Raw genomic sequence first — 12,592 nt, 5'->3', positions numbered from 1 at the left:
AATAGTGTTACCACAACACCATCATGGAGGGACAAGGGGCGGACACTCGTCGAGGAACATGCAGTATAATTTATTAACTGACAGTGCTAAATTTGCGTATGTTCACTGAAGTTTCATTATTAGTTTTTTTTAAAAAAATATCCAAGGAGTTGATCCCTATGTTTTAGAAAACTGACGGTTTTTGCTTCATAGATGTTTCCGCCATCTTAGAAACTGACTATTTTTTATTTTTTTTTGCTTTATAAAAGCTTCCACGATCCTTAATTTGCTTTTGCGTTTGTCTGACAATATATATTTTTTAGTGTTAAGCCACTCAGCTTCATGAAAAAATTACCTGGAATGTAACATTACGTTTATTCGATATCATTACATGCATGCAGATTCGGCAATTCCTGCCACAAATTAATGGAGGAATAGATATAAAATCTGGAGGTGCCGGGGATCGAACCCGGGGCCTTTCACATGCAAAGCGAACGCTCTACCACTGAGCTACACCCCCAACTTATATTATTCACACTGCCTTTGCATTGTGAAATGCATTTTGAACGTGCCATATTCGCTTGTCTGCAATTGTGTCGGAATCTGAACTGATCCAAAGGTCAAAGATTGGACAAAGTACAACGTTACTTACCCAACGCTTCACGCAACACTGATGCACTGTGACGATGACAGATGACTACTATCGGATTAACAATTATAGATACTAGAGTTTCAATTCTGCTTTAATTTATGTTAGCCAATTTCTTTCGAGTATAACTAATTTTTTTTATCGTCGTGGCCAAGGCCCTTCAGGGCTGTTGCGCAAAGGATTATTAGGAGAATAGAAGGGCCGTTTTTTTTTTTGTTTTGCAAACCATCGCTATCTTTGAAATTCTGTAAATCAAAAACGGGTTGTTCGATCGTTATGAAATTTCAGTAGGGTGCAGGTAGAAAGGTTTCAAACACAATTATTAACTTTCAGGTTTTCAAAATTTCTAAAAAGAACACGTTATTTTCAATTTTGCCAAACAATTTTTTCTTGGTATTGGGTAGTCCTACAAATACGATATTGGTCTTGTTTTAAAGTTCTTTGCATTTGTTTTTAAAATGCATTGTCATTGTCAATTCACATTTCGAGACCAATTTTATACAAACTTTTATTCAATGGAGTAAAGCTATACGTGGAACACATGCGATGTCCGTGCGGAAACTGCCGGCGGGCGGTGCGATTCAAGGCTTGCGGTGTTGCTACGTTCCACGTACAGCTTTACTCCGTTGAATAAATATCTGTATAAAATCGGTTTCGCAATTCGCGATTAAAATTACCACCTGAGCGCTAGTGTCGTTTCCAACATGGCCGCTCTATGTAGGATTAATCTTTGTTTACATTCAGTAGTAGTACGTAATGGTAATAGCAGCGTGTTGTCATTGCTGGTATGGAAGAGACGTTAAAGACAGATGCAAAAAGCTTCAAAACAAGACAAATATTGTATTTCTGGACTACCCAATACCTACCAAGAAAAAGTTGTTTAGCAAAATTGAAAATAACGGTTTTTTGAGAAATTTTGAAAACTTGAAAATTAATAATTGGGTTTAAAACCTTTCTGCCTGCACCCTACTAAGATTTCATAACGATCGGACAACCCGTTTTTTATTTAAAGAATTTCAAACATAGCGATGGTTTGCAAAACTTTAAAAAAAACTCCGCTTTTTTTTGTTCTCTCCACGATAAAAAATATAAGGCATACTCGAAAAAAAAATTGGCTAATATAGATTAACGCAAAATTGAATAAGGTCTACGGGTTAATTTTAATTGAGTCCAAGCTCGAGTATCTATAATTTTTAATCCGTAAGTAGACGACCAATACACTTGTGCCAAATCGAGAAATTGGATTCCCAATTTTGCACGGTTTTCCGTCCGGAAGGGGGTAGGGGCACGCCCCCTTTCAAATAAATTCAAGCTAAAACTATGTATTTACACATACCATTTAATTTAAGTTAACAATGATTTGCATTAATTATAATAAGGGACAATGCCCCACCCCCCATGGAAAATATGCGATCGTCAATCCTTCAGGCATGATGTGCTTACATTTACAGTTTTTATTTATTTTGAACTTCAAGTGCCAAAAAAGTGGAGGTGCCGGGGATCGAACCCGGGGCCTTTCACATGCAAAGCGAACGCTCTACCACTGAGCTACACCCCCTTGAGAGGTACGTATGATTTTTTTAAAAAAATGATGGCTTTAATGTTTATATAAAATGTTTATTTTTTTGTTCGGAGTGAGTTTAATATTTTTAGCTCTCTTCCAGAATGTTCATTGAAACTTTAATGTTTGTTTCGGACAGTGGAGTAGCAACATATCGCGAGGCCCTGGACGAGATTAGAATGCGAAGCCCCCATCTGTTCTTAAATTTGAAATCTCAATGTCAGTCGATACAAAATCTTCAGGGATACGTCACCAAATCATCATATTTAAATAATACAGGGTGTCCACAAAGTCCTGCTACCATTACAATGAAACATACTGTAGCTCCTAAACTATATGAGATAAAGACATGCGGTTTTTTGCAACGTGTTCTACAGCTCTCAAAGTTTTAATAAGTAGTGGTATTTTTTGGCAACCACGCTCCCCTTATATCACCCCCTTGGATTTTTTTTCCTTTGGGGGTATGTCAAGGATCGTGTCTACGAAACCCCTGTTCCAGATATTGTCACACTTCGTACACGGATTGCAGAAGTTCTCGAACAGGTTGATGCTGCTATGCTACAGCATGTATGGATGGAGATCGAATACCGTCTCGACGTCCTGAGGGCAACATGTGGAAGTGTTGTAATTGTAAATAAAACTTTGAGAGCTGTAGAACACGTTGCAAAAAACTGCATGTATTTATCTCATATAGTTTAGGAGTTAAGTTTCATCGTAACGGTAGCAGGACTTTGTGGACACCCTGTACTGACAAAATTGATATTTAATGATTTCACTCACTCTAAAAATGTCTTTCTTTGTTTTCCGGGAGTTTATATATGAAGCTGTAGGAAGGAAGTAAGAACTGCTTATATTATCCATTGCCTTCTTGAGTTGCAAACAGGCATTTAAATCAGTGGCGACTCGTGTAATTTTTGGGGTGTAGGAAGTTATGGTAAACAGGTTTTCGAAAATGCATTCAATTACACAGTCACATCCAGTGGCGGCTGGGAGCTAGTATGATGGGTAGTGCCAACGTGATCAAGAAATCGAAAAATTTTTGCTAGCATATGTCATAGAAATCTAATGAAAGAGGTAATTTTAATGGAACTTTGTTTACTAAAGTTGCAGACAAAAATTCAGAGTTCCTAAGATTGGTTTATTTTACTTCGCATTTGTACTACATTTGGATAATCGCGAAGATAAGGATGAGTGAACACTCACAAAGAACACCGATGCCCAGGCCAGGATTCGAATCCGTGATCCCTGGCGTCGTAGCATGATGTGCGGAGGTCGGCCAGAGTTACTAGGAAATAAATGCGACTATTACAATTTCGATGCCTGTCACCTTTATCATTTTTTGATATTTTTAAATAGAATTGTTGTTAAATCTGGCGTGGGACAGCCAAGTTGTTTAACTTTTAATTTAATATCGTATAGTACCTTGGAAAACGGTGTATGTAATAATGCTCTAATCTGACTCATCTTTAGTTACTAGCTTTCCTTTCACACAACATCGGACACTTTCACTTCAGTAAAAAGAAAAACACTGAACAATTAGATACACAGAGTCGACCACGGTATTCTCGCCTTGCTTTGTTCATAATTTGCAACCCCAGCACGGCAGACGGTACATCAACAATCGGTGTTACTAACAACTGAAATATGATTATCTGCTAAATGAACTGTAGATCTACAATTTTTAAAATTCAATGCAAGAAATTGAATTATATCTCCAAGTGAAATTCTTATAGTGATAGATATTTCGCGTGATTTTTTACAAATATTAAAGTAAAAAATCGCCTGGTGATGCGAATTCCCTTTGATATTTAGGCAATTCTTTTGTACAGAAAATTTCTTCAATATTGTCAACGTCAGTTGCAACACGTGAGTGTCTGTGTGCGTGAGAGCGAGGGATATATCTTTTCTTAAGGAAGAAATCTATAACAAAAAAGTCTGCATGGCTCTTTAGACGCATCTATCTAAATGGTTATATAAATTTGGGGAATATATTACGTTCGATCTTGCCAAGTATGCAGCAAAGTATATTTCTCGCGAATTACTTCTCCAACGAGTATTACAAATCGGTCAGGATTAGTCACTTCTCTGTGAAGTTTGCAACTATGTCAACTCAATGCGAAATCTCTCGCGTCGTGCCAGCCGAAATGGGGCACGGCTGGTTGTCTTATGGCTGGCTACCACCTCCTCGCTCGTTTCCTGCGGAGACTTTTTCATGCCTCTGCGCACAGGCCAGACTATGCTGGCCCAGAGCAAGTGAGAGAACAGCTGGGGATGCGGTGCAGGAATTGAGGCGGCCGCTTACGAGATTCGAATCTCCTCGTTCGTAAATGTATTAATTTAACTATATTTTGGCAAAGCAAGTGCTTTTTCTTTTTCTGAGGGTAGAACCATGGCACGGCGGCTCTCCCCTTAGAGCCACCGCTGGTGACATGTATCGCCTGTACCTTGGATTAGCCATTGGATTTGTAGTGTTATCTGCAGGCCCTCCCTGCCTGTCATGTGTGGATTAAGAGCAGCTTTGCCAATGCCAACCTCCTGATAAGAAAAGGTGCTGTTTCAACTCATAAATTACGCTAAATGTGACAAAATTATGCTAGGGTTTATTATTTTTATTATACAATTATTATTAATTTATTATCATCATTTTATGATGACTGTAGTAGTTTTAAGTTTAATTTTATTTTGCTATTTTGGAGTTGTGAACTGCGTTATTGATTATTTATTGTAGTTAAGCAACATTAGGAATTTCGACCAATCGATAAAATGGGTTTAGCATACTTCTTGAAAAAAGTTGAAGAAAATTCCATGACTGGTAAGGGCGTCCGTTTGTTTTATTTGTGACCTCCAACTCTTTCTACCGATTTCCTTTTATGAAATGTTCCTCCCTTGTTAAATCGGGGAGGATAAAGAAAAGATGAAAACAAGAGGATGGATCAGGGCCTGTAAAAGCTTGTCCCTTGGTCGGCATACTTCCTTTTGTTTGAAACAAGTCCGCTAGAGAAGTACAAACAAGACCTGGAGATTTTCTTAAAAATAAATATTTCATCAAAACATCTTCATTAGAATTCAATTTCTCTTTTTCCCAGGGACGCCCGTTTTTGAGATGATGCTGGATTTTCCATTATGCCAAACGCAGAGTGCTACGTGCCAACGAAGTTCCAATTTTGCTAGGTTTAGAACCATTATGCTAAAGTTGGCAACACTGTTGAGGAACCCACGGAACCTTCCTCGCGGAGCGTATAACTGGGCAACCCCCTGCGTGCCCCCGCCCTCCCTTGCACTGTCCCTCACCGATCTGCCTGTAGAATGGCGAGAAAGGTTCCTCAGCGGCAGGCAAAGACGGTCGTCTTCAGAGGGCTGCATATCGGTCAGAATCGCTTACTAGGCCCGCCTGGCTGGTCGGGCGGGCGAGTAAAACTATATACCTGAGATTTGACCCGTCAAGCATCGAAAGCCCACGGGTAACTGGAAGGCCTTGCAAGACGAAGCTCGCTTATCTTCAGCGAACGCTCATTCCGGTTTTGCACCGTCTCCAGATACATGAGTCACGCAGTCACCGTTGCCAACTTTTAGATTCTAAACTGTTCTAGGAGCACTTAAAATGTTCATCACTTTTATCAATTTGAAATTGCAGACATTTATTCCTTGCTAGAAAACATTTGTATCACTCACACCCAGTGGCGGCGATTGGGTTCCAAAACTAAGGGGCCAAGGTGCAAAAGTGGGGGGGAGGGGCAAGGACAGTTTAATTTCCCTTGATACATGAGGTTAGCGTGGTGCAAAAGTTTCAAAAAGTCGGGGGGTGGAGGCAACTGCACTCTCTCGGCCCCGCCCCTAATTGCCGCCACTGCTGACACCTGTAAAGGAGTACGAACCAAGTTTTGTAAGAAGTGCCATCGTAAATATTTTGGACTTTGTGTTACTGGTGGTTGTTCTACATTACTTTTGCGGGGGGGTGCTCCCCTATTGCGCAGTGGTAGTGTCGTCGCCTTGTAATCAAGGGGTACCGGGTTCGATACCCGGTGGAGGCACATGGTGGTTCGGATCCCACTTTAAACTGTAGGTCCAGTCCCGATTAGCCTTATTGTGCATAAATTGACCAAATAAATGAATCAATCAATCAAACATATTTTCTCTCTGGTGTAATTTTGCCAATGCTGATATCTACAAATTTCGTGTGTACATTATTCTGTAATTTTATTTAAAGTGATTTCAATAAGTGATTTTTTTTAAAAATAGAATTCCCCAATTTAAATTTTGATTTAAATCAAACCACCTTGCTTAACAGAAAGCTGGCTTCTGGGCAGCGAAAGATACTTTTACATACATTAGATCTTGCCCTTTCTCGTTCAAGAGTGAGATTACTGAGTCCGGTAAATTTGGGCTGAATCATGCCATTCGACACTACCTTCCAGAAGTTTTTCCTAAGTTTCAATTTTGAGAAAGTTCCTTTTTCGTGTTTGTTACTTGAAGAGTAGGAAAAAAAAACAGAAGGCGGTACAGGATACAGAGAACACTGGAAGCTAGTGTAGAGCTATCAGGAGAATAAACTTTGCCAAAGCACTTGATTTCAGATTTAAGCACATTCCTGAAACGTAAAACTTTATCAGGATATTCTGAAGATAAATCATCTTCGTGCCCGTTACAGAGGGCAATAGCTGCATCTGTAGGAAGGAAGGAAGAACTACAAATATTATCCATACCCTTCCTCAGTTTAAAACACCGGGAGCATTTAAATGCCCCATACTTTGCTCCGTGGCAGTCTGAAGTGCTTTATCATTAACATATTAAAATCGTGTAGGCTATGCAAGGTCACGAGACAGAAGAAAAGCCAAGACAAAGCGCTTTCTATTCAAGAAAATAATAATTGGATAAAATTGTCCAAGCAATTTTTGCGTTAATGTTTCACATGAGAAATGAGAATTGTTTTGACTTTTTTGGGACCCCTTAGGCTTAGAGCTCCCGCTCGCCTCTGATTTGACGTATTCATTCAAATTATAATGTTAAACTAGAATATAAAGCCAGATAAAAAAAGTTTTAATTTTATTGCCCAAAAAAATTAGCCTTTTCTATCTTTCTCACTTCCATTTATTACGTTTTTCGTATCAACCTCATAGGACGCGAGGCCCCTATATGCGCGAGGACCAGGGTTGTCGCCCACTTTGCTCACCCCTTGCTACGCCAATGGTTATACAACCTCAAGGCACCTGCGCCTAGCAGAAATTCAAATATTTCCATGCGTAGTGAAATATAATGGCCGTTGGCAACACTGACAGTAGTGCTCGCCGTCTACCTGCAAGAACTACATCGAGTCTCACGGGTCTTCTTAAGACCCGGGTAATAGAAAAGCCTGTCAGGCATCGATGCCTGTGCACAACTGTGACGTGAAGCTCGCTTGCGCGATTTCGAACAGAGGGCTGCATATCGGTCAGAATCGCTTACTAGGCCCGCCTGGCTGGTCGGGCGGGCGAGTAAAACTATATACCTGAGATTTGACCCGTCAAGCATCGAAAGCCCACGGGTAACTGGAAGGCCTTGCAAGACGAAGCTCGCTTATCTTCAGCGAACGCTCATTCCGGTTTTGCACCGTCTCCAGATACATGAGTCACGCAGTCACCGTTGCCAACTTTTAGATTCTAAACTGTTCTAGGAGCACTTAAAATGTTCATCACTTTTATCAATTTGAAATTGCAGACATTTATTCCTTGCTAGAAAACATTTGTATCACTCACACCCAGTGGCGGCGATTGGGTTCCAAAACTAAGGGGCCAAGGTGCAAAAGTGGGGGGGAGGGGCAAGGACAGTTTAATTTCCCTTGATACATGAGGTTAGCGTGGTGCAAAAGTTTCAAAAAGTCGGGGGGTGGAGGCAACTGCACTCTCTCGGCCCCGCCCCTAATTGCCGCCACTGCTGACACCTGTAAAGGAGTACGAACCAAGTTTTGTAAGAAGTGCCATCGTAAATATTTTGGACTTTGTGTTACTGGTGGTTGTTCTACATTACTTTTGCGGGGGGGTGCTCCCCTATTGCGCAGTGGTAGTGTCGTCGCCTTGTAATCAAGGGGTACCGGGTTCGATACCCGGTGGAGGCACATGGTGGTTCGGATCCCACTTTAAACTGTAGGTCCAGTCCCGATTAGCCTTATTGTGCATAAATTGACCAAATAAATGAATCAATCAATCAAACATATTTTCTCTCTGGTGTAATTTTGCCAATGCTGATATCTACAAATTTCGTGTGTACATTATTCTGTAATTTTATTTAAAGTGATTTCAATAAGTGATTTTTTTAAAAATAGAATTCCCCAATTTAAATTTTGATTTAAATCAAACCACCTTGCTTAACAGAAAGCTGGCTTCTGGGCAGCGAAAGATACTTTTACATACATTAGATCTTGCCCTTTCTCGTTCAAGAGTGAGATTACTGAGTCCGGTAAATTTGGGCTGAATCATGCCATTCGACACTACCTTCCAGAAGTTTTTCCTAAGTTTCAATTTTGAGAAAGTTCCTTTTTCGTGTTTGTTACTTGAAGAGTAGGAAAAAAAACAGAAGGCGGTACAGGATGCAGAGAACACTGGAAGCTAGTGTAGAGCTATCAGGAGAATAAACTTTGCCAAAGCACTTGATTTCAGATTTAAGCACATTCCTGAAACGTAAAACTTTATCAGGATATTCTGAAGATAAATCATCTTCGTGCCCGTTACAGAGGGCAATAGCTGCATCTGTAGGAAGGAAGGAAGAACTACAAATATTATCCATACCCTTCCTCAGTTTAAAACACCGGGAGCATTTAAATGCCCCATACTTTGCTCCGTGGCAGTCTGAAGTGCTTTATCATTAACATATTAAAATCGTGTAGGCTATGCAAGGTCACGAGACAGAAGAAAAGCCAAGACAAAGCGCTTTCTATTCAAGAAAATAATAATTGGATAAAATTGTCCAAGCAATTTTTGCGTTAATGTTTCACATGAGAAATGAGAATTGTTTTGACTTTTTTGGGACCCCTTAGGCTTAGAGCTCCCGCTCGCCTCTGATTTGACGTATTCATTCAAATTATAATGTTAAACTAGAATATAAAGCCAGATAAAAAAAGTTTTAATTTTATTGCCCAAAAAAATTAGCCTTTTCTATCTTTCTCACTTCCATTTATTACGTTTTTCGTATCAACCTCATAGGACGCGAGGCCCCTATATGCGCGAGGACCAGGGTTGTCGCCCACTTTGCTCACCCCTTGCTACGCCAATGGTTATACAACCTCAAGGCACCTGCGCCTAGCAGAAATTCAAATATTTCCATGCGTAGTGAAATATAATGGCCGTTGGCAACACTGACAGTAGTGCTCGCCGTCTACCTGCAAGAACTACATCGAGTCTCACGGGTCTTCTTAAGACCCGGGTAATAGAAAAGCCTGTCAGGCGTCGATGCCTGTGCACAACTGTGACGTGAAGCTCGCTTGCGCGATTTCGAACACCTGGGCTTGACGTGCGTGTTGCATATTATTGTAGGCGCGCCTCCTCGCAGACGGGTTTTTTCCGGGTCTTGTGCAGGTCTCTAATTTTGAACACCTGGGCTTGACGTGCGTGTTGCATATTATTGTAGGCGCGCCTCCTCGCAGACGGGTTTTTTCCGGGTCTTGTGCAGGTCTCTAGTCGTCTTTGGGTAACAGATCTGGAAGGAGCGGGTGACAGCTAGCACATTGACTCTTGACAGTCGAGTAGCGAACCTTGATTGCGTTCAAAATTTTATAACACTCATTAAACTCAAAAAGTTGAAAACTGAAAATAAGGATAAATGAAACCCCGGCCGGTTCAAATCCGGGAACTTTTCTAACGTTGGAAGCGGCCCCGGCTCCCATCCAGCGTCGAATAACGTGGGTACCTGGGGGGAACCCTGGGGGGGGGGGGGGTAAAGGCGGTCAGGAGCGTGATGCTGATCACATCACCCCACTCACGACCGGATCAAGAAAGTGTGGGGCGTTACCCTCACACCCCCATACGCCTTCATGGCGTGGTGCTAAGCACAGGGGAGCACTTTAACTTTTTTTTTTGAAACTGTAGGAAGTTCCTTACTTCCTACACGGAGGAATCGCCACTGATTTAAATGCCTCGCACTCGCTTGGTGGCAGTTGGAGATGCTTTACATATTGAGAACAGGGCCGTAGCCAGAAATTCTTAGTAGGGGGGGCGAAGTCAATCCTAGAGGAGGCAAATTTGTAATATATTGTGTTGCATTGGCAGATATAGCAAGGTACAAAGGGACACTTGCCCCCCTCCTCCAAAAATGATAAGTAACAAGAAGGGAGTGATATCTTGAAACTCCAACGAACAAAAAAAAGTCGAGCAACATCAAATAACAATATTTCGATAATGACCTATCGGACTACCAAAGACTATAAAAATAAAGTTATCATAAATAGGCTAATCGGGACTGTATATACTTTATATTTACAGGTCAATAATGTTAATAGACGATTAATATGTACCAACAGCTTTGGGCTTCTCTGTAGAACTGATCAAGGAAGTCAGTCCTTTATAAATCGTGCTTCATAATGATTCCCTCTAGTTTCCAGTATGCAAGACTTTTACGCACAAAGGAATCTAACGAGAATCCAACAACACCATTGTGTTGTTATGCAAGAAAAATCGAATTAATTAAATAATAATGGTTACATATTATGTACACTTTGATGAAGTGTGTAAAAATTTGTAATACATATTTTGTAGGCCTACTTGATAAAACATGAGTCCCTTAGTCCACCACGGATTATATTTGCTTCAAATGAAATACTCTTGCGACATTATTTGCCTACTGGTTACGTTAACCATTTTGCAAAATATTGTGTTGTTGAAGTTTGACACCCGACAAACAAATAGGACTCCCAGTGTCTTCATTAATATTTCATATCAAGTTTTATAGAGGGAAATGTTGTATCCTCTTTACATTATGAAAAATACCTTCCTTAATGACTATGGTACGAAACCGAACGGTATAAGGGGCCTCCTTCGCCTTACCTCATTTCCACGATACAAGGTCTCTGGGCAGCTTATCGCCATCACTTTTTGAGCAGAAGCTTACAAACCCCAAATATCATTATTTTTTATGCTGATACTGATTTCTTCCAGTCACAGAATGGCTTAAGATATATGAATAAAATTAGGAGAATCCACTCCATAGCAGAAGAGTTGACATAATTATTTGTCAAAAGATTAGGTTGTGTCTGAGGTACTTTAACAGACAACGTCTGCTACAGACAAAATGTAATATTATAAATATAAGAAAATAAATAGAATATAATTTGAGAGATTTTCAATCGTATTTATTTGACTGCAGCTTTTTTCTACTTGTCATTTTCGTGAACCTATATTCATAGGGTGCCGCCTGATGAACACCGACAACTTTTACAGTGTGTACAGGACATCAAGGCAAGCAACTTTTCTCAGTCACTATTTGCTCGTCTAATTCTTCTTCCGATGTTACAGCAATAGAAATATGGCATATTTTGTTAATGTATGCAATCCCATTGATAGATTCGCAGTTGCAAATGTAATTTATTTTTACTGCCGTTTAAATTTCTTAGAGCAATATATAACATGCTATGGTAACGATATCATACGAACAGTCAGGGTTAAAACTTAACTTTTCCTTTATAAAATGGATATCATAACACACACCTACGTTGCTTATCATATTTTATGCGTTTACATAGAGAAATGATTCATAAGATTTGATTGATTGATTGACTTGCTTTATTTTACATCGCCTTTTGTGCCACTTTTGGCTAATTTGCAAAGATGGGGATGAGTGGTGATATGATGAAATTTATGAATGGACACTCACAAACATCCATGCCCAGGCCAGGATTCGAACCCGGGACCCCTGGCGTCGTAGTGCGATGTGCTAACCACTCCGCCATGGGGGCCGGCTAATAAGATTTGAAATTGATATTTACACTCCATAAGATGCTTAGTGTAACCCGTATCAAAGTACACATTTTTTCGCTTTCTAACCGAAATAATAAATGTGAAACACTATCACATTTTCATCGTGTTTGATAATAATTTGAGCCGGTAAGCTGTCCTACATCTTCCACTAGCCGACCTCCATGGTGGCATGGTTACATAACACACTACGAAGCCAGGTGTTCCAGGTTCGAGCCTGGGCATGAGTGTTCTTTGTGAGCAGAGACGAAACCACACATTTTTATCTGGAGGGGAGAGGGTCAAGTACCAGGACAAACGTGCCAATAATAATAATAGTGGTAGTAATAATAGTAGCATTAAAAGACGTTATTTTCGTCGTAAATCGTGCAAAAGGGGGTAGAAGTCGGTGCTAAAGCATTTGTGTTTGAACAAATGATTTGAAATAATTTTTTCAACACGTTCAATTTCATGTTAGCTAATAAT

The 12,592-nt window shown here is 40.2% G+C and overlaps 1 protein-coding gene and 2 non-coding genes across 3 annotated transcripts in view; all 3 read right to left on the bottom strand.

Moving 5' to 3' along the window:
- LOC145990953 (F-box only protein 47-like) overlaps positions 1 to 12,592 on the bottom strand; it is a 64,888-nt gene that overhangs the window by 23,642 nt on the left and 28,654 nt on the right. The window lies entirely within an intron of this gene.
- Positions 428 to 499, bottom strand: TRNAA-UGC (transfer RNA alanine (anticodon UGC)). The gene has a single exon. It is a non-coding gene; the product is annotated as a tRNA-Ala (tRNA).
- TRNAA-UGC (transfer RNA alanine (anticodon UGC)) lies at positions 2,115 to 2,186 on the bottom strand. The gene has a single exon. It is a non-coding gene; the product is annotated as a tRNA-Ala (tRNA).

This window comes from Lepisma saccharinum, chromosome 8 (genome assembly GCF_977018435.1).
Source record: "Lepisma saccharinum chromosome 8, izLepSacc3.1, whole genome shotgun sequence".
Lineage (NCBI taxonomy): Eukaryota > Metazoa > Arthropoda > Insecta > Zygentoma > Lepismatidae > Lepisma > Lepisma saccharinum.
Note: the sequence above shows the minus strand (reverse complement) of the source record. Positions and strands in the feature narration are given on the sequence as shown.